Source organism: Anser cygnoides, chromosome 1, assembly GCF_040182565.1.
Source record: "Anser cygnoides isolate HZ-2024a breed goose chromosome 1, Taihu_goose_T2T_genome, whole genome shotgun sequence".
NCBI lineage: Eukaryota > Metazoa > Chordata > Aves > Anseriformes > Anatidae > Anser > Anser cygnoides.
The window spans coordinates 115317735-115323793 of record NC_089873.1 but is presented as its reverse complement, the minus strand read 5'-3'; positions in this window follow the sequence as shown (position 1 = coordinate 115323793).

Below are 6059 nucleotides of genomic sequence, written 5' to 3'. Positions count from 1 at the left end.
TGTTATCAAACCAGACATTACCTTCCAGATATTACTTGTGCCTTCATTTATCTTCTAAGCTATGACTCTGAGTGACAGACAACCAGCTTTAATGGTAATCTACAAAGTGTCTAGAAGCCTTACAGAAGGGGCATGTGCATGCAAAAAGTAGTGTATGCACAGGAAAGCCAGTGCACAGCTGCAATTAGATACAGTACATGCAATGTAGTCAGTCTCTGCAGGTCTGCAGTGTTCTGGATGCCTTGTTTTGCTGTGCATGCAGAAACCACCAGTACAACACATGACAGAAGAATCAGCCTGTACAAACACAGGGAATGTGATGAGCACAGCATGAACAACAGCACACGCACACACATTATAACCTCACTCGATTCATTACAGGGTATTCTTGCAACATTTTCTACTAAAACACATGGAGTATAATTATAACATATACATTCATCCAACATCCATCTTGGAGGGTTGAGTTTCTTTTCAGAAATATCTCCTTTCAAAAGAAACATACAGAAAAGAAGCAACCAAAAAAGCCACAAGTTGAGCAAGGCAAGGAGACTTCCTAACCAGACTCCCCTGTGCACTAGACACATCTGTGCCCGATTATCATATTAAAAAAGGAAAAGATGCAACTTATAAGACAATTATCTCCATGGATTTTTATTTATTTAGCAAAATAAAATGTTACCTCAACAGGAGTGATAATAACTGAAATTCTGCATTACATTCTCTATTCTTCTACCTTTCAAAACTGATGAATGATATACTTGTCCCTTTTTCCTCCTATTTCTTATCCTGACCTCTCTCTCCCATTTTAAAACTTTAAAGACAGTTCAGTGGTTGTACTCATGTTTGGAGACTATGAATAACTTTCAAAAGAAAATATTTGTTTCACTTGATAATCCAATTTTCCTAAGGATTGTTTGATTGGAAGTACATTGTACCATTCAAAAGATTCAATACTTATTCCAGAATTCTTATGTTATTACATTCGCTGGCAGTGATCTCGTCAAAAAGCAAAGTCATTGATAGTGCCATCCTTAACAAAGGCCACTTTAAGAAATGTAAATTATTTTCTTGTTTGTAGTAGAGACTTTTAAAGCTTGAAGAGGAGTTTTTCTTCTAAATATTAATGATTTTATAAAGATACTGAATGGCTCCGTCACATGTCTCTTATATCAGGAGAAAAAAAAAATGTTTTATTACTATTTGAGACTCCCATCCATCTGTGGTCACAGATAACACAGTGAGCTGTTAAGGATTTCACAGTTGTAAGGCCTGAAATACTAGCTTAAAAGCTGTTTCTCCATTTACAGTGGTTCCTAACATATTTCTGAATATCTCATTAAAAATATGGAAGAAAAAACAAAAACTACTGTTTAAACCACCCTGGAAGTACTGCTCTTATATGGACCTATTATCTAGATGGACATCTTCTGGAGGATCTTACACCAGCAACTAAGCACCTCTGCCCCAGCTGTCTGTCTTAATGCTGCCAAAGTAGGTATAGCAGAAGGGAACATGTGCCTACACCTCTGTCACTTCGGTTTACTGGCCAGCACCTTCATTTAAACATGCCTGCACTAGCAATATGAGCAGAGGTCCAAGGTTCACTCTGAAAAAAATCTTCTCTCTTCGTCCAGTTCTGCTCCAGGAGCCACCAACATCTGTCAGAGCTGGTACCACCTGAAGATTGCACAACTGTTGTGACAAGACTCACAAGAAAACTTTTATCAGAGCTCTTGTCACATACTGCCCATCTGCACACTATACCATTTATTTCTACAGGCTGAAGAAGCTGAGAAAAAAAAAAAAAAAAAAAAAAAAAGAGAGAGAGAGAGAGAGAGAGAGACAGAGGGAGAAAGGGAGAAAGGGAGTCTCAAAATAGCCTTACCTCAAGATGGCCCTTTTACACCAGATTGAAAGGTGCCAAGTACTCTGAGTACTCTGTTTCCTATGAGGAGTTTCCCAAAAGGAGACCATTCAGATAGGAGCCATGCAGGTTTCTAGAAACCTTTCACACACTGAATGGGCAGAGGAGGAGACCTCTTGGCTATAAAAGGGGTAGAGTTACAGTCCAGGGGACTGCAGAGATTCTCAGAGGCGTCAGTTGGTGAACAGGGCTCCCTAACTTACCCTAAGGACCACTAATATCTGTCTTAGACAGATTTTCCCTTTCTGTGGTGATCATTTGCGGGTACACCAGTCAATCTGTTCATGATTTCTACCACAATGAGTTCATAATCTTGGACACAGATAGTGCAACACAAACACAGTATCACAGTAAAATAAGGCAGGTAGATAGATAAACTTTAATGTGATGAATAAATAATGGCTGTCTTCCTCCTTTCCTCTGTTCCTGCTTTTTGTTCTCTTTAGCTCTTCAGAACTTGGGTTCTCTGATGACCTATCTAAAAATGTAAGTGGGGCACTGAGATAAGTAGATTCATTGTGTTCTCCCATTTCTTGGTTTTGCCAGAACCATAAAATCTTGAGAAAATGAATCTTTTGTGGAGAAGGAGCAAAGTGGTAGACAGACATAGTAGAAAGACTTCAAAGATTGTTGTTATAAGGAAGAAGATGCAAATGCTGAAATCTGGTCTAAGTAGGGCATAGTTCTTCTAGATTGATCATGATGAAGTTCATTACATTTTCTTCTCTGCATTACCATCTTTGTTACCATTCTTAATCCATGAGAAGCAGCAGTGATTACAAGCAGCTATATGACATCATAAGTTTTGGATGAGAGTTAAAGCAAAAAATATCTTTATTTTGTTATTTCTTGTCTTTCATTGTACAGCTCAAAGAAGATAAGAATCAAATTACTATTTCTGCTCATTGAAATTATTATGTTAACCCCTCACAGTATTCTAGTCTGTTTCACCAAAGCTACCTCTAGATGGTATGTTGGAGAAGATAGAACAGCTACAGGGAAAGAAAAGCCAGCTTGTTTTAGTAAAGATCTCGTCAGGTGCCAAGTGGTATATTGTGAATACAGTTATAAGTTAAAGTTGTATTATCAATACTTGCTTAAAAAATCATATTAGTGTTTGCCTAAATAACTTCTGTTTGAAGAAACATTTTAGTATCATTCTGGAATTACTTGCAATATTTGGCAAGAAAAGAAAAAAAAAAAAAACTATACAAAGCAAAACACAAGATGCCATAAAGATTATTTCATTTTACAGATAGATCAATGATGCTTGTTATAGATAAGGCTACGTAAATTACCTCTATCATGAGTTCCCATTTCCAGTCATTAATTCAAATTGTCAATAACTACTACATTTAGCAAATCAATTATCACAAATCATTTCTACTTCAAAAGACCAAAGTTCCAGTGTTTTCCGCTACAAGAATAGCATTTTCTTTAAACATATGCTTTGCATCATTTTTTAAATACCATATTGCTAAAAAGCTTAGAGCCAAAAAGCAGATATTTGAAATAGGAAAAGCCCTTACTGAAATTAAATTGCCCATGCTGTATTTAGTGAGAAGCAATGAGCAGTACAACATAAAAAATCACATAATTTCTCTTAGCAGGGGAAATCCATTTCGAACTGGCACAGATTTGAGCAAACTGAAGGCTTCTTTAACTTCTTTTGGCCAAAACCACAAGCAAAACCTTCCCAGAAAAGGGAAGGGAGTATATTATACTTGCTACATCCATGGCCCATGCAACTGGTACTTGGATGAGAGCAAAATCTCTTCCAGATGTTAATCTCTAAAATTGGATGATATCATTACGGGACACTCTGGTTTTACAGCTGATTTCCATGTGGTATAAAGAAGCTAAAGTAAAGAACCATGGCACAACAAGCCTTTCACCATTACAAAGAAAAACTCCTCAAGGCACAGAAAGGTGAGAAAGAAAAATAAAGTGGATTTACCATAGATGCCAAAAGGCCTTGATGAGAGAGACAGCACATTAAAAATCATCTGAGTAATTAGAGCCATGTAAATGCCAGAGAGCCTTTTCAACAATGGCTTGTTAGATTAGAGGAGAAAAAGTTGCCTCAGAGGGGTTGAGGCCACTTAAGCATCTGCTTTTCTTGAGCATCCAGGTGGTCAAACTCCATTCCAAAGGTGCTCCTGGAAGGCAAGTTCTATGGACACGTGCTGAATGATTTGCACAACTTGTCTGAATGCGTATTATCAGGGAAAACATTTCCTCCTCCTCAGGAATGGAATATTGTCACAGAGGCAGGACCGAAACTCTCAAGCATTTCAAGGAGAGACAAAGAATGAAATTCTGTGTTGCCTCACAGGGGTAGAGAAGAAAGGCGTTGGCAGGGAGAGGATGGACTCTGCTTTAAATATCATGAATTCAAAGGCTGCCTCAGGTCTTCAAAGCTAAGACTTCTCTTTACTGGTTATGGGCCAAAAAATTCTACGTGATCTCTGTATCTCACTCATATATGCAATATGTTTTACTGGAAGCTGTATTTTTCAAAGAAAGAAGGGTACCACATGAGGAGGATGCTGGAAGGCAGAAAACAATAACAACAAGCATACCATAAACCAAATTTTGCATAAATACAGCTTTGCAGTGTCAATTCATAACATATATATGAAAGGTACCTTGAAAATCTTATAAATCAACCTAAAAAATGGATTTTCTCAGGGTCTTTACTCATCATCGGCAGATATCATATAAGAAAAAAAATGATAATGTTATAATATAGATAAATATTGACTGGAAATATGGCAGGGTTCTCCAGTATAATTTACAGGAAATTTAGATTATGAATCTGAATTTCAAGGGCAGAAAGCCAGTGTAACAATTCAACCACCACTTAGAAGTCCTTACTTCCAATTAAACTCTATATAATGGAACTTAATCAACAAAAAAGATTTTACCTCATGAATTAAAGTTGGAAGTTCTCAAATTCCTCTCATGCTTCCAATCTCACATTCCAAAACCCACGGTGACGAGATCCTGAACTTAGGTTTTTATTGTTATTATTTTTTATCTCATACCAACTTTTTCTCCAATTCCCTGCTTTCTGCAGCCTACAAAAAAACAGCTACTGACAATAGACTTGCTTCCCTTGGTTAGCTTCACAAACTTTTATGTAGTTCATAGTTTCCAGGCAGTCACAGATTGAAAATCTTCCATTTTAAACACATAAGCCTTACTGAAAAGCCTCTCTTGCTCCTTGCCTTTCTTTAGGTGACAAAGTAAAACAATCAGAAAAATGGTAAGAGAAAAATAAAATCAAAATAATTTTCCCTTTATTCTTAAAAAAAAAAAAAAAAAAAAAGAGGGACTAAAGACTAAAAATTGATCATTTTCAGGGATTAACATGGAAACAGAGCCTCCCAGAATCATTCTCTCTTGAACTTTATCATTAATGGTTTTTCACATATTTTTACTCTTTGCCACCTCTTCTTCTGCAGCATGTCTCAAATGTTTTCATTTTGTTGTAATTGTGTGTGGCTTACTCCTCTCCCAGTTGCATTTTCTATTTTTTAAAAGCATATTCAAGTGTGTACTTTGAAACTGTAACTAGTACCATTTAAGGCCTACACCATGTTTATACTGATCCTTTAATTCAAAAATAATTAAAAAAAAAAAAGTAGAAGCAAGTATGTTTTCTGACTGCTCATTGCTGTCAGGTCCTGCAATTTGTAGTAAGATATACCTAGAAGCCTTAAGTTAATGTCTTTGTCCTTACATCCAGACAAAGAAACTATAAATCCAAGAACATGACGTTAGATGTATTGTAAATATCGTATGATGTTCAAATACCTTTATGGCCCCTAGAGAAAGACAGCAACCAGCTCATGATGATATTGTGATGACAGGCAATTAGCATGGAATTAATTTTTCCGTGTCTGAAATACTTTATTTTTACTATTGACGTATTATCTTCAGCCAGTAACTCGCATATCTACTGTACTTACAGAAACAGAAAAAGAAAGGTGCTGGTAAGTCTTCATGAAACGAATCCCCCCCCCCCCCCCCAGTGTAAAACAGCTGCATGTCCTTAGAGCCCCTAGAGATAAACCCACAGGATGCACCTAAGCTCGGTAGAGCTGTCTCCAGCCACCTGCACCACTTT